We start from the raw sequence: 26157 nt of genomic DNA, 5'->3' as shown, positions 1-26157 counted from the left end.
CAGTTTAAACCCATCCCCCCTTGTTCTGTCCCCATTTTCTCTCTCTTCTATCCGAGCCCCTTTAGGTGCAGGCAGGACATGGCTGCACGTTTGGTTTTTGGCTGTCCCTAACACTGCTGACCATTCCAGTGAGCCTGGATCCTCACACAGCAAGGGTTTGTCGTGGTGCAAGGGGAATAAACCTCAGGGGCTGCTCTGGAAGCATCTCCAGCCTTGGCAGGGAGCTGGGGGGAGCAGCCCTGTCCTGCTGCTGCTGCTCTGGCTGTGGTGTGTGCACTAACAGGGGGATGGATCCTTGTGTTGGACCTGTTGAACAGCCTGTTACACCTTGGCTGAGAGACTTTGTAAAAGACTTTGTAAAAACCAGTCAAAGTGTTGATTTTTAAAAAGGCACTGAGAGAGGAGCCCTTGTAGATGCCCTGTTTGTTGCAGCTGTGGGCTGGGGAGGCTTTTGTGCTGGTTTGCTCTTGTGTAGTGCCAGCTGAGCTGGGCTGCTGGAGCTCCCAGGGAGCTGGGGTGATGTGAGTGTAAAAAAGGGTCAGTAAGAGCTGCTCACAGTCTGGTGTCTCTGACAGCCCTTGTGCTGCTGAGCTGTGGGATGTTTGATTGCAGGAGATTTTCTCTTGCAGCCTTTGACCCTGGGCAGAAATCCTGTCCCACACACTGGTGGGTGCTGTTCCAGAGCTGCCATGGACCAGGACCACTCTCAGATCTGTTTCCATGTAGCAGCCCCGGTGTGGAGAGCAGGATTTGATCTGTGAGGATGTTCCTGGTCACTCTAACTCAGCTGTGCCATCGAGCAGCTCCTTCCCATTCCTTTCTGGTGCAGGAAGGCAGCTCAGGAAGGCCTAGAGCCTCTCATTAGTGGCCAGATGACATCTGGATAATGAAAGCTGCTTCTTCTCCTTGTGGCCATCAAAGAGCTCATTAATGCTCCCCAGCCAGGGCAGGATGGGCACTGGAGGAGCTCCAGCCTTGAAGGATGATTTCATAGTTCAGGAGTTGACTCTGTTCTTGCTGCTCCTTGTATAATGCATAATGTGTGTGCAGCTGAGTCTTCATGAATCTCAGATCATTAAAAATGCTATTTCTGGCCTGTAGTATCCCAGAAGATGCAGGTTGGATAATGCTGGCAGAGGGTGGGTGTGAGGATGTGCTTTGACAAATAAAGCAGATGACAGGAGTCACAGTGGATCTGTATTGATCACACAGAACAGTAGGAAGAATTCCTGAATTCTTAAACCCTCTATTTTTAGATGTAGTTCGTCTGGGCTGAAGGCTTTCTGTTCCCTGAATTGTTCCAAAAATAAATATTTCAGAAGAGGATTAAACTTGAATGTGAGAGTCAGTGTTTTTTATGCATCAATGTTCATGGAAGGAGCTGGTCAGAAATCACTATTCTCCTTAAATTTGCATGCTCTGAATCCAAATTAAAGCTGCTTTCACCAAAACTACTCATCCACACGGGAGGCTGGAGGTGCTGGTGAGAATGCAACTGTGAGAGCTAATTTTAGCTAATTCAGTCCTGTGAGCAGCAGAGTCCTTCAGCTGTGAAGAGACACTTCACTCTTGCTTAAATCACTTTCTTTTTTTATTGAGCTTCTGCTGAGCACGGACAGGCTTTGCTGATTCTCACCAAGGGCAATCTCTGCCTTGGCTTTTGGTGCTGGCTTGCTTTTTGGTGTGATTCTGGATGTTAAAGGTTTTTTGTTGTTTTGTTTTGACACTTCAGAAAGATCTTTGAATCCTTCTACATGTCTCTTGTGTCAGAGTCCTTCACCTCAGCCTTGTCTGGGTGTTTGCAGCCTCCTGTCACACAGAGTTTATGTGTAACACAGTCTCTCCCACGATCCTGTCTCAGGCACTCACAAACCAGAGGGCTCTGGCTTCTGGAAGTTTCCTTCCCAGGTGAGTGCAGCCCTTGGTGCTCTGCCCAGCCCTCCAGAGCCCTTTGGGAAGGTCCTTGGCTGGTCCTTGACACTGGCACTGTGGCAACCCATGAGTCACTCCTCAACTTCCCAGAGTCATTGCACGTTGTTTCTTCTTTTCAAATTGCTCCTGACATCCCCAAATCCGTGGTGCTATAAAAACAGCCCAGCTTGTGCAGCTGCTTGTTTGCTGTCTGACTGTATGAACCTCCCTGGCCTTTAACTTTGTCAGCCCCAATCGCTGCCCCAGACTCTCATTGTGAAGTGTGTCCCCTCTAGTAAGGATGAGATATGGATGCTGCCAAGGAGTGTCTGCTTGCTTTGCAGTGGGAGGCCTTCATCCTGCCATGTTCTACCTGGGACTGGGGAGGATCATCTCCTTCTCCAGGCAGCAGGATTGCGTGACTGCCCTGGAGCTCTGACTTGCTGCTCATGAATATTTCCCTAGGAAATGCTTCACTCTTCAAGTGCAGTGCAAATACATCCTGTGTTCTGAAGACTCTTTAAATTATTAGTCTAACTCAACTTCTCTTGGGAGGAGCTCCACTGAAAAGCCTGCAGTTAAATGTGAAAGCAGTCTCTTTCAAATCCCAGAATCATTTGGGTTGGAAAAGATCTCCAAGGCCATCGAGTCCCAGCTGTGCCCAGTCCCCTCCTTGTCCCAGCCCAGAGCACTCAGTGCCACCTCCAGGTGTTCCTGGGACACCTCCAGGGATGGGCACTGCAGAGCTCCCTGGGCAGCCCCTGCCAAGGCCTGAGCCCCCTTTCCATGGGGAAATTCCTGCTGTGCCCACCCTGAGCTCCCCTGGCCCAGCCTGAGGCCGTTCCCTCTGCTCCTGTCCCTGTTCCCTGGAGCACAGCCCGACCCCCCGGCTGTCCCCTCCTGGCAGGAGCTGTGCAGAGCCACAATGTCCCCTCTGAGGCTCCTTTGCTCCAGGCTGAGCCCCTTCCCAGCTCCCTTATCCATTTCTCCTGGGATTTACTGTCACCTTTTTGCAGATGCCTCATGCCAGTGTGAGAACAGGAGTTTGGTGCTGAACAAAAATTCATTGAGTATCTGGCGGTGGTGCCCATGAAGGAAAAAAATCCATCATGTGTTTGTGAATAAACTCTTGGTTTAGGATCTTGGTGAGTTCAGGAACAGGCAAGGAGACAGTGTAGGGGGTTGTGGCCATAAAGGCAATTTTCCTTCTCAGGGAAGGTGTCCCTGCCCATGGCAGGGATTCCAGTGAGATCTTCAGGGTCCCTTCCACCCCAAAGCATGCTGTGGTTCTGATTCCTTGTCAGGTTGTTGTGGTTATTGCTGGGAAGAGGCAGGGATGGAAATCTGAGCTGCCCAACCTGGATTTCTGGCCAGGGTGTATATTTATATTTAGCTCAGGGCTCAGCAGCCTTTGCCTTTGGAGCCGGCACCCGACACCCTGGGACTGCTTTGCTTGTGGAATGTTGGAGCTGGGATGGGCAACGCCCCTCTTGGCTCCTCTGTCCAGTGATCTCCATGCCCCGTGTGCTGGAGACAGGAGCTATTTAAGGGGAGCTGTTTATCCAGAGCTTTGGGAAGCAGGCCTGAAGGGTGAGAGAACAGGAACCTCCCAGCTGGAGGGGCTTTCTCCTGCACGGCACAGAGACACTCCTGAATGTGGGCTGGGAAAGCAGACAGTGCTGCTTGTGTAGGGAGTTTGAGGGAGCTGATAAGGGCTGCTGAGGTGGGGAATGGCACATTCCTTCTCTGTTACAACCTCAGTGGCTCTGGAGTGCATTCCACCAGGCTGGGTCAGTGACAGTCCAGAGCACTGCTCTGCTGCCTGTCTGTGCCATCCTGAGCAGGGACTGGGACAGTCCCTGGGCTCTGGAACTGGAGACTGGCCAGTGGTGATCCTTTTGGGAGGAGGATGGGGGCAGCTGCTGCCTCACATCCTTTTTGGGTGGCTGACCAAGATGGGCTCGGTGCTTTCCCCCAGGAGCAGCCAGAGCTGGGTGTTCATCCTCCTAAGGGCTGTCCCTGCAAACTGGTAGAGATGAGGAGGTGCTACTAAAAGTAGTAAGAACCATCAAAATCACAAAACCTGAAGGGGTTGTTCATGTTTGCCCAGAAATGTGGGTATGATTTTGGAACTCCCTGGGATAAGCAGTGTGTTAGAGATGGGCTGTGCCTGCTGAGCTCCTGGGTGGGAGCTGGGGTGGTCAGTGTGCTAATGGGATGCAGGGGTGCAGTTCTTCTGGGAGGGGCATCTCTGAAGCTGGAATGCTCTGCACTAACAGGATGGGGAGCAGAGGAGCTGAGGAACAAGAACTGCTGGTGCAGGATGTGGAACTGGATCTTAGAGGGAGCAGTCTGCAGGCCAGGCAGTGCCTGTTCCCTGATAGAGCAAGGATATTCCTGGGATCCCTGCTCTGCCTTGTGCTGCTTCTCCTTGGCAGCCCTGGGGAGAGGAAGGAAGTTGGGAGCTTGGGGTCACAATGCAGGGACAGCTGTCTCTGTTCCTTAAAACAGTTCTCAGAGGTGTTTCTCCAAACTGCAGAGCAGTCCTGGTTAGCCATGGCCACAGGAGCTGGGATTTGCTGGATCTATAGCTTTTCTCCAAACTGCAGAGCAGTCCTGGCTAGCCATGGCCACAGGAGCTGGGATTTGCTGGATCTATAGCTTTTCTCCAAACTGCAGAGCAGTCCTGGCTAGCCATGGCCACAGGAGCTGGGATTTGCTGGATATATGGCTTTTCTCCAAACTGCAGAGCAGTCCTGGTTAGCCATGGCCACAGGAGCTGGGGTTTGCTGGATAAATGGCTTTTCTCCAAACTGCAGAGCAGTCCTGGTTAGCCATGGCCACAGGAGCTGGGGTTTGCTGGATAAATGGCTTTTCTCCTGGTCCAGAAGCAAGGCTTCTGGAACAGCCAGAGTCTTCCTCAAATTATCATGTGAGGGGATGGGGTAGAGCCTCTCAGATTATTTTAAGACCTAACACATAAGAAATCTTTGCAGCCACTCCTTCAATTTCAGCAAATCTGTTGGTTTTTAGATATTTAACACCTCTGCTTGTCAGTGAGAACACCCCCTAACTTAAAGAGCATCAGTTTTACAGTGGGGGCAGCTAAGACCCCCAGAGTAGAGGAATTCTGCCCTTCAGGGGTTATTTAGATAGCAACCAGAGGTGCAGCTTTACCAAAGGAAAGGTTGGTTTGCCCAGACCAAGGAGCTGTGGTGGATTTTGTCTCTCAGTTACCAGGCTGCCCCAGCACTGCCCCATCTGAACTGGAGCAGCACTAAAAAAGGAGCTCCTGCTTCTCATTTTCTTCAGTTCTGCCCAAAAAGAGAGGTCTCTGGGTTGTTTTTCTTAACAAATAAGGTAAAGTTTTGGTGGTTTCAGTGCAAAGAGATTGGGATCTCCTGTGTGAGAGTGGATCTCAGCAAGAGCAGTGGGCTGGAGGCCAGGGGAGCAGCCAGAGGGGCTCTGATGCCTTGGAGGGGCTGGGGGTGTTCTCCAGTGGAAGGAGCTGCAGAGAAGGACTCTGGTGTCCCAGTTTGTCCCAGGGGGCTCACCTGCCCAGGGGGATGTGGAGACAGGAGGTGTGGTGCTGGTTTGTGGTGTGTGTCAGCAGTGTCCCTCTGGGGAAGGCACCGAGCACCTGGTGCAGCTGAATCCTGCACCAGAGACTCCTCCTTTCCTTAATTAATGTGATAACTCCCCTTCCCAGCCCTTCTGGAGGGAGCAGGACTCTTCTGGAAGGCTTTTCTCCCTCCTGAGTGCTTCACTGAGGCTAAAATGACACTTCTCACTGGGCTGTTTACTCCTTTAGCTAACAGCTCTGGCATTTCACTTCCCTGGAACATGAAATGTCCATCTGTGGGGAGAGGAACGTGGATTGGTGTTCCTGTGGTGATATTGGTGCTGAGGTGATATTTTCCTGGGAGATTGGCTTGATGACTTGCAGTGGTGGAGAACAAGCTGGACATTTATTTCTCCATGGGGATTGACATACTTTAACACTGTGGCTCAGTTTATGTTCTCTTCTGCAAGGGGGCTGGAAGGAGTAAGTACTGGGATAGAAATTTTTTTAACAGCTGTGTTTGCTTCACAATTAAGAAACATTAACAACAGAATATAAAATATTGGGTGGAAAAATTTGGAGCAGGACAGCCAGGTGAGGAGATGGTTCCTGGTAAATCTGGTGGAGCAGCTGCACTGGAATCACAGCAAAAGCAGGAAAAGAGCTGGAGCAGATCAGGGTGGGCTCGTGACTGGGATGTGGCTGTCACAGGTGGCTGGGCAGGTGTGACAGGCACTGCCAGGGGCCCTGTGAGCTCTTAAGCCATTCATTGAGCACCTGCAATGCTGCTTAGGGCAGGGGTGTCCTGATCAGCCTGGATTAATTCAGCTTTAATGCTGTGTTTGGAGAAACCTATTAAGGTGTGCAACAAGGGAGAAGTGGCTCCTGGAGTTTTCATGGAATATCCTGAACAGCTGAGCAGGCATTGATGGGAAATAGCAGTCACAGGAGTGTGGGGTGACCTCTGGATGTCACCCAGGGCAGGGTCCCCTGGGCTGTGCCAGGTGGGTTTGGGATGTCTCCAGAGAGGAGACTCCAGCCCCCCTGGGCAGCTGCTCCAGGGCTCTGCCCCTCCATGGACAGAGGCTGTTCCTGCTGCTGGGCTGGAGCTGCTGGCCTTTGCTTTGTGGCCACTGCTCCTTGTGCTGTCCCTGAGCAGAGTCTGGCACCTTCTCCTGGCACACAGCTGGAGAGATTTGTGTGGATTGATGGGATCCCTGTGAGCCCTCCCTCCTCCAGGCTGAGCAGGCCCAGCTCCTGCAGTCCCTGCTCATCAGAGATGCCCCAGAGCCCTGAACATCTCTGTGGCCCTGCTGGACCCTCTGCTGCAGCTCCTTGGGCTGGGGAGCCCAGAGCTGGGCAGGACACCCCAGCTGTGCCTGAGCAGGGCTGAGTGGAGGGCCAGGATCCCCTCCCTCACTCCTGACCCAGCAACAGGAGATCTTCCTCCTGCTGAGCAGGGAGCACCAAGGAAAGCTGCCTGGGGGACTGGAGGGGGCTGCAGCAAAACCTCCCAGGCCTCAGTTAATTCTGAGGAGCAGCACTCGTGTCCCAGCATCCCTGACTGCTGCCATCCCAGGGCTCTGTGCTCACCCAGCTCCCTCTGCTTTGTCTTGCAGATAAGCAGCTCCTGAGGACTGAAGAACCTGCCCAGGGAACCCCTGCTCTGAGGTAGGAGCTGGTTTCCTGCTGACCCAGCAGGAGATGTTTCATTCAGTAGCAGGGTTTGTAGAGCTGTGTGTGCCACCAGAGCAGCTGTGCTGGGACCTGCAGCCCCCAGGCAGAGATGGGAGATGGGAATTCTGCCACTGGGAGCTTGTGTGGAGCAGGCATGGCTGGAGTGCACTCACCTTCCATTCTGGTCTGAAAAACCTTCCAACACCTGCTCCTTCTACATCTGCCAGCTCAACCCCTTCCAGACAGAGTCACAGAAAGGTTTGGGCTGGAAGGGACCTCAAAGCCCATCCAGAGCCACCCCTGCCATGGCAGGGACACCTCCCACTGTCCCAGGGACACCTCCCACTGTCCCAGGCTGCTCCAGCCTGGCCTGGGACACTGCCAGGGATCCAGGGGCAGCCCCAGCTGCTCTGGGAATTCCATCCCAGCCAGGAATTCCCAATCTCCCATCCATCCCTGCCCTCTGGCACTGGGAGCCATTCCCTGGGTCCTGTCCCTCCATCCCTTGTCCCCAGTCCCTCCCCAGCTCTCCTGGAGCCCCTTCAGGCCCTGGCAGGGCTCTGAGCTCTCCCTGGAGCCTTCTCCTCTCCAGGGGAACATTCCCAGCTCTCCCAGCCTGGCTCCAGAGCAGAGGGGCTCCAGCCTTTCAGGTGTTCATTGAAGTTTCAGGCATGGTTGAGGCTCTGTTTGGGATAACAGGGCTGCTGTGGAGCTCCAGGCTTTTCCTTTCTGGCCACTTCCCTTCCTTGCCTTTTCTGCTTCAGAGGGCTCACATCTTGTTTAACTTGGTCATCCAAATCTTCTTTTTATCACAGTAAGAGGACTACAAAAGATTAAAATGGGTAAACTAGGCTAAGAAAAACAAGTCTGATTTGATTTGTTGGGAATTGGGAGCAGCAGATCATGCAAGTTTTTTATCCTAGCTGTCCTTTGGGGGAGGCACAGCACAGCTCCAGTTCTGGAATCTGCCCTCAGCTCTGCAGTGGGGATGTCTGAGGTGCAGGTGCTCCCCTGATGTGCTTTGGGGGAGGAATTGCAATTTATTCCTGATTTTTGTGTGGACTGAGAGACCCAGGTGTTTTCTGCAGAGCAGTTTGGGATTGTTCTCAAATGCTGGTTATGTCTTGAAGTCCTGAGAGGAATATCTGCTGTTTTCTTCCCTGTTTGAGCCATCCCTCTGCCTTTTCCTGAGCTGTCAGTGGCAGAGCTGGTTCCACCCAGTGACCCTTGGCTCTCAGGAGTGCAGAGGGGTCACAGGGACAGAGCTTTAACACCTTGATTTACCATCACCAGCTCTATCACTGTCATCTCCTGGAGCTGCCTGCAGGTCACAGGAGCCTCACAAGTCTCCTAAAACTCACTTATGGCATAAAATTATTCCTCTGGTGCCTTTTTTTTGTGTCCTTAAATGTCAGATGCAGAGATAACACTGGAGGTGCAGAGCCCTTCATTTTCAGTGGGGCTGATGCTCCTGGTCATGGTGGGAAGAGGCTCCTGTGTCCCAGTTAGTTCCTGAGGGGGCTGGGAGGGTCTCCCAGTGCTGCAGGGGCTGTGCCCAGGCTCCCTGGGCACCCCTGCTGTCACTCCCAGGGCTGTGGCCACCAGCCAAACCATCTTAAGCTGTTCTCAAAGCCACTTGAAGAGAAGCCAGGGAAGGTGGCTTATCTCCCCTGGGTGGGCTGGAGGGGGGGCATGCCCAGAGCTTGTCCCCACGTGCTTGTCCCCGTGGCCTGAGTGGACCTGCAGGGGTCACAGGGTGTCACCTCCTCAGGAGGAGCCGGGCAGGGAAGGTGACAGAGGATTGGGAGAGCTTGGTGTTCTCCTCCCTGCACCTGCCAGTCTGGAGGGGGTTTTATTTGTCCTCTTTTCTGCCTCTCTTGGCTTGGCCAGTGTGGTGTGGAGGTCTGCCAGGCTCCTGGGCTGGGTTTGGACTTCATGGAATATCTGCAGTTGGAAGAGACCCTTGGGGATCCTGGAGTCCAATGTCCTGCTCCTCACAGGAGCACCTGGACCAGTGAGAGTGCTCTGCAGGCAGCCCTGGAGCTCTGGCAGCTCGTGCTGTGCCTCCCAGCTTGTCCAGGAGGAGACTTTGCCATCAGGATCTTCTCCTTGGGTTTCCCCCTGTGCCAAGGGGAGCTGTGGCAGGATTGCCTGGAGCAGCCCCAGGCATCCCTGGCTCCACTGCCCTGTCCAGGGCTCAGGGCTGCACTGAGCAGCTCAAGTGCTGCCTGGAGTGATTTATCTGGGAATGTTTAGGCCAGGCTCACTGAGTGTGAGGATGAGGAGCAGCAGCTTCTTCCCCCACATCCTGGGGCAGCTGGGAGAGCAGGCCCGAGGGAGGAGCTGGGCTGCTCCTGCTGGATGGGCCTGCCTGAGCACATCTTGGGCTCTTTACAAACCTCTTGTCTCAGACTGTCCCTCAGGAGCCCCCCAGTTCCTCCTGCTCACTCCAGCCAAGCCCAGGGCAGTGTTTGCTCATGGTGGTGGCACCTGGATCTTCACTTGGTTCTTGTGCTGGTTCCAGCTGTACTCATGGGGAGGAGACACCTCTGCAGATGTTACCTGCTGGATAGATTTGTGTTTTGTTGTGCAGTGGCTCTAACTGGAAGAAGCCCCCACAAACCCACATCTTTAGGGTTGGTTTTGTGGGGTGGCAGGCCCTGGCACAGGTGCCCAGAGCAGCTCTGGCTGCCCCTGGATCCCTGGCAGTGCCCCAGGCCAGGCTGGGCAGGGCTGGAGCAGCCTGGCACAGTGGGAGGTGTCCCTGCCATGGCAGGGGTGGCACTGGATGCTCTTTAAGGTCCCTCCCAGCCCAGACCATTCAGAGATTTGAGGATTCTGAGTCACTCTGCCACTCAAGGTTTTACTTTCCTGAAGTGATGTGGGAAGCACCCTGAACTAAAATCAGAAGGGTGGGGTTTTTTTCAGTTCCACACTGCATAGTTATTTATTTATTCCCCTCTTTTCCCCTTTTGGAAGGGAGTTGCTGTGTCCAGGGGCACCTCAGTGTGTTCCCTGGACACTGCAGCCACACCTGGGATAAGAAAATGAATAATTCTGTAAGGAAACCACCACACCATGCCTGATAAGCTGCAGGGACACCTGGAATGTCTTTATTGCTCTTTCTTTCATGAAATCTCAGCTTTTGTTTTCTAAGCAGAGCCTTGTTTTCCAGGCACCCTTGAATGTGTTTGTTATCAGGAGCACGGAAATGTAAATACAATGGTGCTGGGGCTGCAGCAGCTCCTCCCTTCCTCCCCCTGCCTTCCTGCATGCACTTGGGAAGGGGGGAGCTGTTCTCCTGCATGAATTCATTCAGAAAGGACTGTTCTTGCCCCTGCTGCCACCTCATCAGATTTCAGAGACAGACAATTCTCTCCTTGAGACCGAGAGCTCACACAAGGCCTCGTGCTGTGGCTCCTCTTGGCATTTCCCCAAGCTCCTGCCTACCAGCACATCCCATTTTTAACTAGATAAGCCCCACAGGCACTGTTCTGCTTGAACTGAGGCTGCATTCTTCTCCTTGCAACATTTGAGCTCATTTCCTCAAAGAAGAACTACAAAACCTGGAGCCTTCACCAACCTGAGTCTCAGAGCCTTAAGTTGGCAGCTGCTTCTGAGAGCTTTGCCCAAGTGAGGTTGTGCTGGATGTGCTTGGTCACTGGGAGCTAATGTTGGTTGATCTCTCAGTCAGCAGGAATTTTGTCATCAGAACCAGGTCAGGACAGCAGAAAGGCTCCAGTGTAGAGTTTGTTCTTTGCCTCAGCCAGGAGGAGTTGGGCTCAGCTGCTGGATGTGAGCAGGCACTTGGCCTCACTCCGTGCCTGTCATCTGCTTTTTTTACTGACTCTGGCATGAGCTTTGTGTGGCAGGAGCAACTTCTGGGCACTTACTTCTCCTCAGTCAGCAGGCCTTTCTTGCCTGAGGTGCCTCAGCCAGAGTGGGATGTGTCTGCAGCACCTGGGGCTGTCCCTGCTCCCTGCCCAGAGCTCAGTGCTGCTGCTCTGGCCCTGGGCCAGCTCTGGGGCTGAAGCAGCTCAAGAAAAATCCCCGGGATCCTCTCTAAGAATAAACATCACGTGAGAGCAGGAGTGTCCCCCTGCCTGGGAGAATGAAGTGTCCTGCTGGGAGGCACTAACAGGCTGGGCTGGCATCCCCCTGTTGCCATCTCACTGCAGGGGTTCCATGCTGCTGTCTCCTTATCACAAAGGTTCCACACCTGCCTGGTGTTTCAGGGGGGCAGCTCCTCAGAGCACTGCCTCTTTCCTCTTCACAAAGCAGCCACCTGGCTCCAGTTCCCTTCCCAACACCTCCCCACTCCTCTGTAGCACTCTTCTGCTGGCTGGGTACAGCTGAGCCTGTTCAAGCCAGGCCTGCTCCTAACCTTTGATAATTGGCCCAGCTGCAACTCCTCAGGGCTGAGATTACTTTCTACACTATCTTTAATTCCTTATATTCCATCCCCTGCCCCCCTGGCTGCAGGGATGAGCTGCAGGGCCCCAGCAGGGGCTGGCCTGCACCTGCAGCTCTCCTTGCTGGGAGCAGCACAGAGCCTGCTGGGTTCATCCCCCAGCAGCCTCGGGGTCCCTTTGGAAGGAGGTGGGGATGCCCCTGCTGAGCTGTGTGAGCTCCCCTGGCTGAAATGCTGCTGCATGTGCCCCTGAACACCTTCTCAGGCAGGAGCTGAGCTTTGTCCTGCCCTGGGCAGCACAGGAGGAGCTGCAGGGCTGCTGGAGGAGGGTGCTGGTGCTGCCTCTGGCTCCTGGTCTGGGGCTGAGCTAATTCCTGTTCCCAGGAGTTCCCTGGCTGGGGGAGGAGGTCCCTGTCTCTGCACCAGTGCTGGAGCTGTGAATTGTCCCTCGGGGCAGCCTGAGTTCTCCCCTGGGGAGGTTTGGGGTGACTCACTGCACCTTCCCTGCCTCACAGCCCGTTCTGAAGCTCACTTACCCTTCTGCCTGTCCTTGGGGGCTGCACCACCAGCACCAGGAGTGCCCCTCTCCCTTCATCACAGGATTTACTTCCCAGCCTTCCAACAAATCCTTTCCTGAGCTCCTGTAGCCAAGGGTTCAGCTCTGCTTGCACAGGGGCCCAGGTGTGATCAGGGCTTTTAAAGCCAAAGGCTCCTACCTTGGTTTAAAAGGATTTCAGAGTTTTGCCTTTCTCACCTGTGTGTAGGCACAAATATCCCTACTTAGAGGTAATTCCTATTAATGTGGAATGTGCTTAATCTCCATGACATCAGTTGTGGAGGTGCCCCGAGATGAACACAGTCCATGCATGGAACTGCCAAAGGTGGTGCAAAAAGGCCTTTCTGAGAATGTTCTAGTGGCACACCAGTGTGTGAAGGCTGGCTGGGATATCCCAAACAGGACACCCTGTCCTCAGCAGGGTAAGAACAGGGATATCCCAGAGCTGGGCTGAACAGAGTCAGGAGCAGGGTCAGGAGCAGGGATGTCCCAGAGCTGGGCTTAACAGAGTCAGGAACAGGGATGTCCCAGAGCTGGGCTTAACAGAGTCAGGAACAGGGTCAGGAACAGGGATATCCCAGAGCTGGGCTTAACAGGGTCAGGAACAGAGTCAGGAACAGGGATATCCCAGAGCTGGGCTTAACAGAGTCTGGAACAGGGTCAGGAACAGGGATATCCCAGAGCTGGGATTAACAGAGTCAGGAACAGGGATATCCCAGAGCTGGGCTTAACAGGGTCAGGAACAGGGTCAGGAACAGGGATATCCCAGAGCTGGGCTGAACAGAGTCTGGAACAGAGTCAGGAGCAGGGATATCCCAGAGCTGGGTTTAACAGAGTCAGGAACAGGGTCAGGAGCAGGGATATCCCAGAGCTGGGCTTAACAGAGTCAGGAACAGAGTCAGGAACAGGGATATCCCAGAGCTGGGCTTAACAGAGTCAGGAACAGGGATATCCCAGAGCTGGGCTTAACAGAGTCAGGAACAGGGATATCCCAAAGCTGGGTTTAACAGTTAGGAGCAGGGATATCCCAGAGCTGGGCTTAACTGAGTCAGGAATAGAGTCAGGAGCAGGGATATCCCAGAGCTGGGCTTAACAGGGTCAGGAACAGGGATATCCCAGAGCTGGGCTTAACAGAGTCAGGAACAGGGATATCCCAGAGCTGGGCTTAACAGAGTCAGGAACAGGGTCAGGAACAGGGATATCCCAGAGCTGGGCTTAACAGAGTCTGGAACAGGCTCCACAGCTTGGAGCCTTCAGGTGCATTCTGCTCCCACCCTAAATGTGCTTAGGGATTTTAATTCTCCATTAATTTCTGAGCCACCTGAGTGTTCTCCACAGAAAAGGAGGGAATTTGGTTCCTGGTGTGAAAATCCCCCTGGATGGAGTGGGGAGGTGCTTGTGTGTGGTCCCTGGGCATGTCCCCATGGAGCAGGAGCAGGTCCCTGGGCATGTCCCCATGGGGCAGGAGCAGGTCCCTGGGCATGTCCCATGGGGCAGGAGCAGGTCCCTGGGCATGGAGCAGGAGCAGGTCCCTGGGCATGTCCCATGGGGCAGGAGCAGGTCCCCAGCGTGGTCACAGAGCCAGGCACTAGCAGAGCATTTGCTCTGCCCTGTCAGAGCCTCCCCACAGCTTTCTAGGGTTTCCAAAGGGCAGCCCCTGCCCTCTGCTCCATTCCCAGGTTCTCTGGGGCATTTCTGGGGGTTTGCAAAGCCACACTCCTCAGAGGTGCTGCTGAGCCCCTGCAGTCCCTCACTTGCTGTAGCCAAGGTCTTGCAGAATTTGCAAATAGCTAAAACTCACTCATTCCTGGTATAGAAATGCTTTGGTTCATTCTTCCAAAGCTTTTTTTACCTTCCAATAGTGTTTAAAGCTTTAAAATATTGTTTTCTCCTGACAAATCCCCTTGAAAAAGCATTGCCAGGTTTGCTGTTCCACTCCTCTGGAACACCAAGCTGGGGCTGAGTTGCCATGAATGAAAATAATTCTGCATTCAGCTTTCTCATGTGGAAGCTTCCAGTCCTGTGTCCTGATGGGCAGGTTCTGGTGCTCTGTAATTAAGCTGTCAGGAGAAGGGCTTATTTTAATTAAAAGTGAAGCAGCTGCTCTGGTACAGTCACTGACCCAGCCAGAGCTGTTCTGTGCAGGGAAAGGAGTGGAGCCTGTGTGGAGTGGCTGGAAGCAGAGATGGGGTCCAGCCTGTGCCTGATCCCCAGAACTAATTCAGAATTCATCCTCTCTGCCCTTGCTTTCCCTCCTACACTCTCAGATATGTGTATACAGATATTTCTATATTATTATATGTACAGAAGGCCAAACTGGGAGTTGATGAAGGCACTGAGGGCCTGCACAGTGGTACTCAGACTGTAATCAGGTCAGTCTAAACCTCTGAGTTTCTTTTTCACAGCATGACTTGAACTCATCCTCATCTCTGGGTTTGTCCTTGCAGTGTTGGTGCTGTACAGTTCTCATCCCATCTTAGAAATGAACACCCAAATTCTCACGTGAGAAAAGTCCATTATTCTGGGAGAAATGGGTGTAAGACAAAGGTGGAACTGGATGAATTCAGAGGGGCTGAGGTGAACTTTTGTGGTGGAATTTCTCCTTTTTGTGCTCCCAGCTGTGGTGCCCAGGCTGTGGCAGTGAGGTGTGCTGCAGGAGGAGGTGAAGATGAGAGCTCCTGGGTGATGCCCTCTGCCAGGGATGTGCCACCCTTGCCTCTGTGCCAGGGGCAGGATCTCTGTGGGCACAGCCAGGCTGCCCTTGTGCCGTGGGTCTGCCCTGGGGGGGAGGTGGGATCCAGCTCCTCCCTGGCCAGAGCTATTAAAGGAAAGCAGCTGACAGAGCAGCTGCTGGGGCTGGGGCTGAGCCCAGCATCCTCCAGAGAAAGTGCTTTGCAAACAGCCCGTTCCTCCCCTGCCCCCACTGCTCCTCCCCTGTGCCAGGAGAAGGCAGCAGCTCTTCCCCCATGATTGATGAAACTCTCCTTTTTTGGTGCTGCCTCTCTGGGGAAGCAGCACCTGAAATCCCCTCTGCTGCGAGGCCCTGGGACCTGCAGGGCTCTGGGGCTGCCTTCTTACAGCTGCTCACCTGGGAGCTAAAGCCTCTGGGCAGAAGGTGGGCAGACTCTCTTTTTTCCTTAGATAAATATTTGACTTTTGGAGTCCTTTTTAGGGCTCTTGCTTCAGTGCTGGTCGGCGTGTGCAGAGCTCCACTCCTGAAAGTCCCTCACAGTTATTATCTATGAACTCATCTTCCATGTGGCTGTTTTGAAGGCCAGCCAAGAGCATTAATCCCCACCTTCTAGAGTCCCTAATCCCTGCTGGGGCTCAGAGGAAAGTTATTCTTGTCCTCCCAGTGAAGCTGCTCTGGCACAGCACCTCTCTCTGTAACTCAAGGCGAGTTTATTAGTGTGACTTTTTATCAGCTTGGAAAGGGTCCAGCTCAGGATGGAGCAATCCAGCCTGGACACTCCTGCCCCATCCTGCTGAGGGCTGGATGGCTCTGAGGTGGCCCAGAGGGAGGGAATCTGCACTGTGCTCTTATCTCAGCCATGATTACCCATAGCAAAGGGCTCTTGGCAGGCTCAGGTACCTGCCACACATCTGTTGTGGGGATGGCTGCAGCTGAAGGGGGCTCAGGCTGGGGTGATTCTCTGCAGTTGTATCACTCTTCTCTGCTCAGCCTGACATTCCTAGAGCCTCCCAGCTCTGGTTTTCATCCACTTGTGGCTGTGCTGGCCTCCAGCCCTCTCCCTTCCCACCATCCCTCCTTCCCCAAGGCTGCTCTGGCTCCAGGAACGCTCTGGGTGCTCCAGGAGGGCTCCTTCAGGTTCTGCTCCCAGGGGCTTGGACAGGAGGGCAGCTGGAGCATTCTGCCTTGCTGCTGTCAGTGTGGTGGCTTTGGGCAGCCCTGGTGGTCACTGTGGTGTCCCTGGAGGGTTTGGGAGGTGCCTCAGGGCCCTGTCTGGGGCTCAGCTGCCTCTCTGGTGCTGCCTTCCCCAGGGAAGTTGCAAAACCCCCTCAGGCTTTGGGACAAGTGCAGAGCTATTGCAGTGTCATTCCCAGGAATGTGGCAGGGCTGCTCTCCTGGGTGTCTGGAGTTTTCTGTCTGAGTTCTTGGCAGAGTGTGGCTCCCCAAAGGCTGAGAGCAGCAGGAGTTGCTGTGGAGTGCCCTGATAACCCAGGCTGGCTCTGCAATGGAAAGCCTGCAGGTGAGAGTCTGGGAGGAGAGTGTGCAGAGCTCAGTGCAGCTGAACTGAGATCACACAGGGCATCTGTGCCATGGAAATGCTGAGCTCCAGAGGCCTGCCTGGGAGCTGCTGGCCCTGGCACAGCTGCCCAGAGCACCTGTGGCTGCCCTGGATCCCTGGCAGTGCCCAAGGCCAGGCTGGGCAGGGCTGGGAGCACCTGGGACAGTGGGAGGTGTCCCTGCCATGGCAGCAGGGGTGGCACTGGAGGGTCTCCTAAGATCCCTCCCAGCCAAACCATCCTCTGACAGCATTCCATGACACCAGGTACCTGCACACAGGTGTGTGTGTGTGTGTGTATTCAGCCATGCTCAAACAGGAATCCTCCCTGGTTCTCCTGCATTTGGATATTCCTTCTGCCTTGATCTTTGACAGAGATCTTTCTCCAGCTAATTACTTTTATTTTGCATAAGTGCAGAATGTAAACTTCATTTCTGAACTGCTTTTACTGAGTTGAAAATAATGTTAATCAGGGACATGTAATATTCATGTTGCCCACTGCTGGAATTCCTCGAAGTCCTGCAGTCCTGGTGTTTATTTCTCTGTTCCTTTTCCTCTGCTGGCAGCAGCCCTGGCCACAGTGATCCCTTTGTGTGGAGACCTGGAACCTTCCAGCACACCTGGCAATGATGGCATCAGTCCTCTCCAGGCAGCTGTGCTGGGGGAGAGGGGAACTGGTGTAGGTGAAACAGAGACAGTACAAAGCAGCACACTCCATTTCCAGAAGGCTTCAAACCCTTTTTATTACAGCAGGCATGCTTTTTATACATGCTTACAAAACTTACAAAAGTGAGATTTCACTCGTTGGTCAGGAGAGACAAACAAAGTGCTCATTGGGACAGTTGCAGGTTTCTCTTATTTATCCTTTTCTTTCTTGGTTTCTATGCCAACGACCTTGGTAGGCAATTCTTTCAGGGGTAAACATGGAATCCTCTCTGGGGTCAACATGGGTCCTCTCTGGCCCACAGCAGTCACTGTAAAACCCCTTCCACAGGAAATGTTCAGTGGAATGTGCAGGGATTGCTCTCTGGAGTCCTGGCTCTGTGGGGCTGTGCTGCAGCTCTTTGGAGGGAATGCTTTGTGGGATGCACTGGCACCAGCATGGGAAGGGGCAGGGGCAGAGGCTGTGGCTGCTGGCAGCTTTTGGCCCGTGCCAGGAGCACCAGTGAGGTGTGGGGTGAGATCCATTCCTGTGTGGAAGCCCAGCCAAGGTCAAGGCTGGAGTGCCCCAGGTGCCTGAAGGAGCACACGCTGTGAGATGTGCTCTGGTGGGGCACAGGCTGTTTGGGCAGTGCAGAGCCTGGAGCTCCCTGGAGGAGCTCACTGCAGAGCTGAGAGGCTCCTGCAGCATCCAGTGATCCATGGACAAGGCTGGATGCCTTGGAAGCACCCTCCTGCAGCAGCCCTGTCACCCTGGGCTTGTTCCAGCTCTAAGTGTGCATTGTCCTGTGGGGTTTGGTGTTGCCATAGCTCCTACAGCACTCTTGCAGCTCCAGTGCAGTTCTTATGGGTGCTGGGAGCTTTTCCTTCTGCAGTGCCTGGGCTGTGTGACACTGCTGGGATGCACTCTGCAGTTTCACAGAATTCCCAGAGTCACACACTGCCAACCTTTGACTGACACCCCCACATCAGCCAAAGCACAGCTGAGCTCAAGTGGCCTTGAGCCATCCTGCTTGCTCTTGCCTCCCCTGGGTGCCCTTCTGGTCCTGCACTTTCCCTAAGGTCCCTGTACTTTAAAGAAAAATTGTTCCCTTTGTTTGTTAGTTGAATCAAATGCAGGTAATTTCAGGATGAATGAATATCCACATTTCAAAAGAGCAGGTGGGAGCTGCTTGAGCAAAGCTGGGAAATGCTGCTCTGGCAGCCTTCAGGCCACCCTCAGCAGTGGCTTTGGAGCTGGCAGTGAGGAGGAGCTCCACATCCAGAGAGAGGAGCTTGTTTTACAGCTTGCCTTTGGCTGGAGTGGGATTTCTGCCTGGTTATCCTTGGAGACTTCATCATTCCATGAAATTGAAGCTCTCCAAGCCACGGGTGGCTGCGAGGCAGGCAGAAAATAGAAAGTTTCCTCAAATCTCCAGAAATGGAGAGAATCTTTTGAACATTGCCAGCGAGGCAGGGATGCTGGAGCTGTCTGCTGCCAGGCTCTGCAATTCATGTGCCACCTGAATAATTGGTGGTGGGGAAGGCACAGCTCCATGGCTTTAGCAGTGCTTTCCTCAGGGAAGTGGAGCTGATGAGGATGTTTCTGATCATGGAGCAGAAACCATCATTAAGGACTGGGATGCAGCAAGTTGGGTTTATTTGCAGTACCAATAGCAGCAAAACCAATGCTTGAAACAGAGGAATGGCTCCAGATCCCTAAGGAATGAAACCCTACAGTTGATGGACACCCTTGAGGAGCCTCAGCTTTCCCTGTGGTGGAAGACCCAGGTGGGAGAGGTTGTTCCTGACCTGAGAGGAGGAAGTGGCTGGAGCAGACAGTGACAGGGGGAAGCACTCAGGGCTGAAGTTCTGCCTCAGCTTTGGGACCATGCTGAGACTTCATTAAACCCATCTGAAGTGAGAACTTTAAAACTTCCTGTTTACTGTCTGCTGTGTGGCCATAAAGGGATTGTGGAAGGGCCTGAGATCTGTGTGAAGCCCTCAGAGCTGTTTCATGGTTACAGTCCTGGAATCCCAGACTGCTTTGGGTTGGAAAGGACCTCAAGGATCATCCAGTGCCACCCCTGCCATGGCAGGGACACCTCCCACTGTCCCAGGCTGCTCCAAGCCCTGTCCAGCCTGGCCTTGGGCACTGCCAGGATCCAGGGGCAGCCACAGCTGCTCTGGGAATTCCATCCCAGCCCCTCCCCACTCTCCCAGCCAGGAATTCTCAATTCCCAATCTCCCATCCATCCCTGCCCTCTGGCAGTGGGAGCCATTCCCTGTGTCCTGTCTCTCCATGCCTTGTCCCCAGTCCCTCTCCAGCTCTCCTGGAGCCCTTCAGGTCCTGGAAGGGGATATCTGGGTTTCCTGATTGGAAATACTTGTGTTGTCCTTGTGTTCCCTTGTGGAGGCCATAGCAGGAACTGTTCTCCCTTTCCTTGTGCTTTTCTGGCTTTTCTGTAGCAGCCTGGAGGCTCTGGGGCTGACTGAATTTATTCTGAGAAATTAAAGTGAGCCAGGAGGCTCAGGGAGTTTGTGCTGAGAAGGGGAACAACTCTACAAGGCTTTGTTTGTTTTAGGAGTCCAAGCTAACAATCATCAAATGCCCCAAAACTGCTCTCTTTGTCCCCAAACCTGCTCTGTTTGTCCCCAAACCTGCCTCCTCTTTGTCCCCAAACCTGCTCTCTTTGTCCCCAAACGTGCTCTGTTTGTCCCCAAACCTGCCTCCTCTGGTCCTGCCCTGTCTCTTGTCTCTCACACAGGAGGGCAGCAGTCCTTTTAGCCTGTAAATAATAGCTGGAAAATCCCTTGCAGTATTTCTGGATGGTCTGAAGGAGAAGGTGGCTCTGTGACTCTCCCTGAAATCCTCATTTGCTGGCAGTCCAAACGTGCACTGGAAATCAGCAATATTTGATGTGCTGCCTCCCTGACTGCCCTCCCAGGAGCTCTGAGGAAGCTGCCAGCTCACTCTGGTCTCAGCAACTCCTCCAAGCTGAAGTTTGGTTTGATTTTGCTGTGGAAATAGCTGGAATCTGCTAATTAATCCTGGTTTGGTGATCCCATTGGCTGCTTGGGCTGGTCCAGCAGGTCTGGAGATGCCAAAAACTGGAGACCTTCCCTCTGCCAGGGGTGGTACCTGCATGTTCTCCTTGAGGAACTGATGCCAGAATAGATTCTGGAATCCAGGTCACCCTTTCTGAGGCTGGTTTTTCCAGCAGTTGAGCAGAGTGTGATTTCAAGTGTTGGGAGGATTTTATTAAAGATCTCTCAGCCTCCATCTCTGCCCCTAAGAAGCTTCTGGTGCTCTGTGGGATTTCCTGTGACTCCAGAAACGGCCACAAAGCAGAGCTCTTGCTGGGTTTCACTTTAAACCAGTAAATAAGTGAATCCCAGTGGTTTAGGCTGTGCCAAAATATGAAGAATGCACAGATTGGGTCACAGATTTTTGTGCCCAGCCAGGGAATGTGAGGAACGTCAGCAGCCCAGGCGGTCGCTGTGTCCTCTCCCCTGGGAGGAGGGATGCAGAAATCCTTCCATGGATTCCAGGGCTCTGCAAGGAGGATGACTCTGCAGATCTCTGCTCTCCTGTTTCCTCAGCAGCCACGGCTGAGTGCTCCCCACACTCCCAGCTAAGAAAAGCAACCTGACTTAGCCAGGAGAAATGGGAATTATGACCAAGCTGTCCCTGTTCCTCCCAGCCAGGCATTTAATTTGGGATGGAGTTAGGAGCTAATTTTAAAGGAGCAAGTGGATCTGAGGGAATAATGGATGTGTGGACATCAGGGTCTGCTTTAAACCAGCAGAAGTGAGGAAGTGTTCCTTCCCTGTTCCTTCCCTGCTGGATGGGAGCAGGTTTCTGTTCCCTCCCTGGCAGGAAGGTGCTGGGCCAGGGGCTGGCTGCAGCCTGGTGGGAGCAGGATGGAGCCATGGAGGGGGCCTGGCAGGGCTCTGGGGATGGAATGCTGTGTCACTGTCACTGCAGGGCTGTCAGTGAGGCCTCAGGTTTAGCTTTTATATTTTCAGATTCTGTGCTGCTTTAGTGTGTGGGGCTGAGCTTCACATCAGGGCATGGTGAGAGCAGGGAGAGAAAACAATTCCTGCTCCAGCTGGGCACCAAGGACAAATGAGCCAAATCTCAGCCCAGGAGCACAAACCCCGTGGGCTGGAGAGAGAAAAACAAGCAGGGTGGGAGTGCCTGGGCTAAAGCTGGGCTGGGACAATGAACTGCAAGGTGCAAATGGAGCAGAGCTGATCCCAGGGAGAGACCCCGGGAGCGCTCGTGCATTTTGGGGCCATTTTGGGTCATCTTGGGTGCAGCCCTGGCTGGGCTCTGGTGCTGCCCAAGGTGCATCCACGGAGGAGATCCTTGGAATCAATCCCTGCTCTGTCCTTTAGCTCTGCCCAGCCTCTGCTCCAGGGCAGCCTGCACAAGGCATCACCAGGTCCCGGGGTGAGCTCCTGTGGGAGAGCCAGACCCAGCATTCCCTGTGCCAGGCAGTGTCCCACACTGAGTGTCCTGGTGTTGGGACACTTCACAGGCTTGCAGGTTTGGGTTTTTGGGCAGCATCCCCGTGCCAGCTCTCCTCTTTCTCTGTCTTCAGACAAGAACACAGAATCTGGGTCAGACTGATCATAACTTGACATTCCAAGCCTGTGCGTGCCTGGAGGCAGGAGCACAACAGAGCAGGCAGGGAAGCTGCAAAATGGAAGCACAAAGTTGAGGAAAGAAATTCTGCTCTTCCCTGGGTGGGAAGCTGGAGGCTGTGGCTCATGCAGGCTTTGGTTTGCCTCCTTTTCCAGAGGGTGGTGAGTGGGGTGCTGGCTCTGGGAAGGTGTTCCAGGGGGCACTTGAGGTAAAACCTGGGTGAGGAAGTTGCTGAAGAGAAGTTCTCGACACCCTGAGAAGTTTTGGATGTCCCTGGATCCCTGGCAGTGTCCCAGGCCAGGCTGGCCAGGGCTGGGAGCAGCCTGGGACAGTGGGAGGTGTCCCTGCCCATGGCAGGGGTGGCACTGGGTGGGCTTTGAGGTCCTTCCACCCCAAACCAGTCTGGGACACTTCCAGGGATGGGACAGCTGGGACTAAAATCCAGTGAAGAGTTGGAACTCTTTGGAACAGGACACCAGGATGGAGGGTAAGGGGTTAAAATAACCCTGCTGAGTTGTTCAGATTAGCTGAGGAGAGATGGGTTTTATTTACCCCAGCAAGCAGGTTACTCACTGAAGAAGTACACAGAGATTCTGAGCTGGAGAAGAGCAGATGGAGCAAACCCTGAGTGAAACAGATCAGCTGTGCCTGGAACAGGAGAGATCTAAACAACCCCCTGTAAAAATAATGTAAAAATAATGTGTGAGTTCAAGGAACAGGATGGATTTGCTCTGGGGTGGTTTGAAGGTTTCCTGGAATGTGTGGCTGCAGGAAACCCCTTCTCCTTGCCCTGTCACCATGGCAGGGCTGTTCCTGCTCCCTCCACACCTTTCCTTGGAGCTAACTCCTCCCTCTGCTGTTGTCAGGGAGGGCTGGGCTGTCCTTGGAGGCTGTTCTGGGTACAAACCTGGAGTCAGGTTGGTGTCACCCACGGCTGCTCCATCCCCCTGCTGATTTAACAGCCACGAGGACCTGGGCAGCTCAAGAATTACTCACAATCCCTGAATCCCTGAGGCTGGCAAAGCCCTCCCAGCCCACTGAGGGAGCTGTGTCCAATGCCCACCTTGTCCCAGCCCAGAGCACTCAGTGCCACCTCCAGGTGTTCCTGGGACACCTCCAGGGATGGGCACTCCCAACCCCCTGGGCAGTTCAGAGCCTGACCCCCCTTTCCATGAGGAATTTCAGTGCATTCTGAACCCTCTGCCTTCAGACCCCTCTGCCACTCCCCAGCTGTTCTCTTTCATCCCAAGGTTAATGCCAGAATTCCTCTTCCCTGGCCTCTGTTGGGGTCTGATTTCCAGAGCAGGGAGTGAGGTGCATCTTGCTGAGGATCCTTTAATGCTTCCCAGCCAGCTCTGTGCTGTAGGGTGGGAATGGGGTGGGAAGCATCTGTCTCTCTAAGCTGCTCAACACATGAATGTGCTCCAGGATTTGCTCTCTACCCCTGGGCACAATCCCTGCAATATCCTCATTTTCCTCTTGCCTTAGCCAGGCCCTGGCAATCTGGGGCTTGGGCTGCTGTAACAGCAGAGAGGGGAAAGGAGGAATTCCCAGGGGTTGTGGCTGTCCTTGGAGCCCACCTGGGCTGAGGAGGGATCCCTGCAGTCTGTGCCAGGTGCTCCTGCCTGTCTGGGACACCAGTGCTGTATTGAAAAGGGCTTTTCTTAGGTACACTGGTTTATTTTTATACATCCTTTCTACACTCCCTGGTTAGCTAAACATGGACAAGGAAATGTCCTGCTGATAAGGCTGCATAGCCTCATTATTGTTTTTCCCCAGAAAGTAGATCACTCCAGTGTCCTAGTTCCTGTGCAGACCTGAGCTAGCAGCCCTGGCAGTGCCACAAGCCCCACAAGTGCCACATATTTGATGGCAGCTCTTCCATGGAGTGCAGCCAGCTCCACATCCAGGAACAGGCACAGGACAGGGGGAGGCAGCTTCCAGCTGGGCCAGGGGAGGTTCAGGCTGGATATTGGGAAAATTCCTTCTCCAAAAAAGCTCTCCAGCCCTGGCACTGCTGCCCAGGGCAGTGCTGGAGTCCCCACTGGTGCAGGGATTTAAAATCCCTGTGGATGTGGCACTTGGGGACATGGGTGGTGGTGGCCTGGCAGTGCTGGGGGAATGGCTGGGCTGGATGGACTCAGGGGACTTTTCCAGCCTCAGTCACTTTGTGCTCATGATGCAGCTTGTTGGGAAATGTAAACATTGTTTTTCCTTCTGATGCTAAATGACATTTTCAGAAGATGATGATTAAATGTTCATCGCTGCCCAGTGGGGCTCAGTGACCTAAAGCCATCAGTTCACTTGTGAGCTGAAAGCAGAGGAGGATGTGCCTGAAGGATTGGCTCTGTCTGAGCCCCATTTGTTCCTTGAAGGAGACTGGTCAGTGCAGGGATTAAACTTCTGGAAGTGCCTTCCCTGGCTGGTGCTCCCTACAGGGTGATGCAGCCAGTTGTGTGCACATCTGGGTGATGGTTTGTCTTAAAATAGTCAGGAACTCTGAGAGAAACCTTTTTTATAAGCCTTTTTCATTTAAATATATATATATATTTTTTTTTTTTTTTTTACTGACCATAATTCATTCAACTGTGACCCTGCACTGGGGGTGAAGAGCTCCAAACTTTTCACCTCTGGATTTCCAAGCTGTGACTCAGGGCCTTTATCTAAACCACCAAGAACTGCACTTGCTGCCTGAAGTGTGGTCTGCCTGCAAGCCTGACCTTTCATTGTTCAAAGAATGAAAAAGAAGAGCTTGGACTGAATTATTTTCCATAATAGACTGGCCTGGAAGGACAGAAACCCCAGTGTCAGTGGGACCCCATTGTTCCCAAGGAATGTCAGGCTGGAGCCTGTAGGTATGTGCTGGCCCTGCAGTGCTGACACAGAATTTCCTGGAGTTCAAGGAGTAGGAGCCTTTGTTTTTTGGGAACAAGAGGATCTGTGTTCTGCCACCCCATGGAAGGCAGCAGGCCTGGGCTGCTGCACAGTGGCCACTGGGGTCACCCCTCCTGACCCAGCACAACAAGTGTCCCTTGTGTTCTGTGGCTGCAGCTCCTGGTTTCCCTAAGGAGAGGCTGGAGCTGGGCTGGGAGAGCTGGGAATGCTCTCCTGGACAAGGGGAGATCCAGGGGGAGCTCAGAGCCCCTTCAGGATCTCCAGGAAGGGGACTGGGGGCAGAGCCTTTCTGTGCATCCCAGCAGCTTTTGTTGGCTCTTGTTCCCAAGGATGACCTCCAAAGGCTGAGAAGTGAAAAAGTAGAGAACTGGTGGTGGGTGTGTGCTGTGCCAACCTGAAGCTGCACATGAGTCAGTTCAGGTGCATTTTTTCAGCTTGGTGCCAGGAATAAATTGAACCCAGAGATGCAAATCAGGGAGGGATAATTGGTGATTCCTTCTCTGTTTCCAGTTCATAGCTGTGGATATAATGCCTACGTGTGCACTTTGCTGTATTTTTTTCATGTCAACATTATTAAAACGTCACTTTCCCTCCCAAATCCCAGGGCTGGAGGGGGTTTGCTGGGATTAGCAAGGTTTGCTGAGGACATGGATGTGCTGCAGGACCCTCTGGGAGGGATCAGGAGCAGCACTGAAGTATACATCAGAGATTATGTAAAATCCTAATCTCCATAGGGGAGGCTGGGTGGAGTCAAGCCCAGCACTAAATTCTCTTGCGTCATTTGTGCTGCTCAGGGGTGTCATTGACTCCAGATCTGGGGTGTCATTAACTCCAGATCTGGGGTGTCATTAACTCCAGATCTGGGGTGTCATTAACTCCAGATCTGGGGCAGGCCAGTGGCACACCATGGCCACTCTGGCCAGGTGCTCCCTGGTACTTTTTACCTTTTTTATTCAAGGTGCTGATAAAAAACCCCATGAAATGTCACATCCATGAGCTAAACCCGCTTTAGATGATCCCAGTTTATTTCTGATCCACTGGGAGGGTTTAGGAACATCTGGGAGTTACTGAGCACTGCTCACAGGTTTGGTGTACAGGCACAGGGGACACAGGGGTTTAGGAACATCTGGGAGTTACTGAGCACTGCCCAAAGGTTTGGTGTACAGGCACAGGGGACACAGGGGTTCAGGAACATCTGGGAGTTACTGAGCACTACCCAAAGGTTTGGTGTACAGGCACAGGGGACACAGGGGGTTTAGGAACATCTGGGAGTTACTGAGCACTGCCCAAAGGTTTGGTGTACAGGCACAGGGGACACAGGGGTTCAGGAACATCTGGGAGTTACTGAGCACTGCCCAGAGGTTTGGTGTACAGGCACAGGGGACACAGGGGGTTTAGGAACATCTGGGAGTTACTGAGCACTGCTCCCAGGTTTGGTGTACAGGCACAGGGGACACAGGGGGTTTAGGAACATCTGGGAGTTACTGAGCACTGGCCACAGGTTTGGTGTACAGGCACAGGGGACACAGGGGGTTTAGGAACATCTGGGAGTTACTGAGCACTGCCCAAAGGTTTGGTGTACAGGCACAGGGGACACAGGGGGTTCAG

The 26157-nt window shown here is 53.4% G+C and overlaps 1 protein-coding gene across 10 annotated transcripts in view; it reads left to right on the top strand.

Annotated features, from left to right (window-relative positions):
- The window catches only part of MAP4 (microtubule associated protein 4), a 148536-nt gene that overhangs the window by 22470 nt on the left and 99909 nt on the right, over positions 1 to 26157 (top strand). For 9 of the 10 annotated variants that reach the window (XM_059869756.1, XM_059869604.1, XM_059869913.1 and 6 more), the window contains one exon: positions 7093 to 7144. The exons of the other annotated variant lie outside the window; for it this stretch is intronic. The gene's annotated coding sequence lies outside the window, so the exon portion shown is untranslated. The remainder of the gene's footprint in view (positions 1 to 7092; positions 7145 to 26157) is intronic. 10 annotated transcript variants of the gene reach the window in all.

Source organism: Haemorhous mexicanus, chromosome 1 (assembly GCF_027477595.1).
Source record: "Haemorhous mexicanus isolate bHaeMex1 chromosome 1, bHaeMex1.pri, whole genome shotgun sequence".
Lineage (NCBI taxonomy): Eukaryota > Metazoa > Chordata > Aves > Passeriformes > Fringillidae > Haemorhous > Haemorhous mexicanus.
Note: the sequence above shows the minus strand (reverse complement) of the source record. Positions and strands in the feature narration are given on the sequence as shown.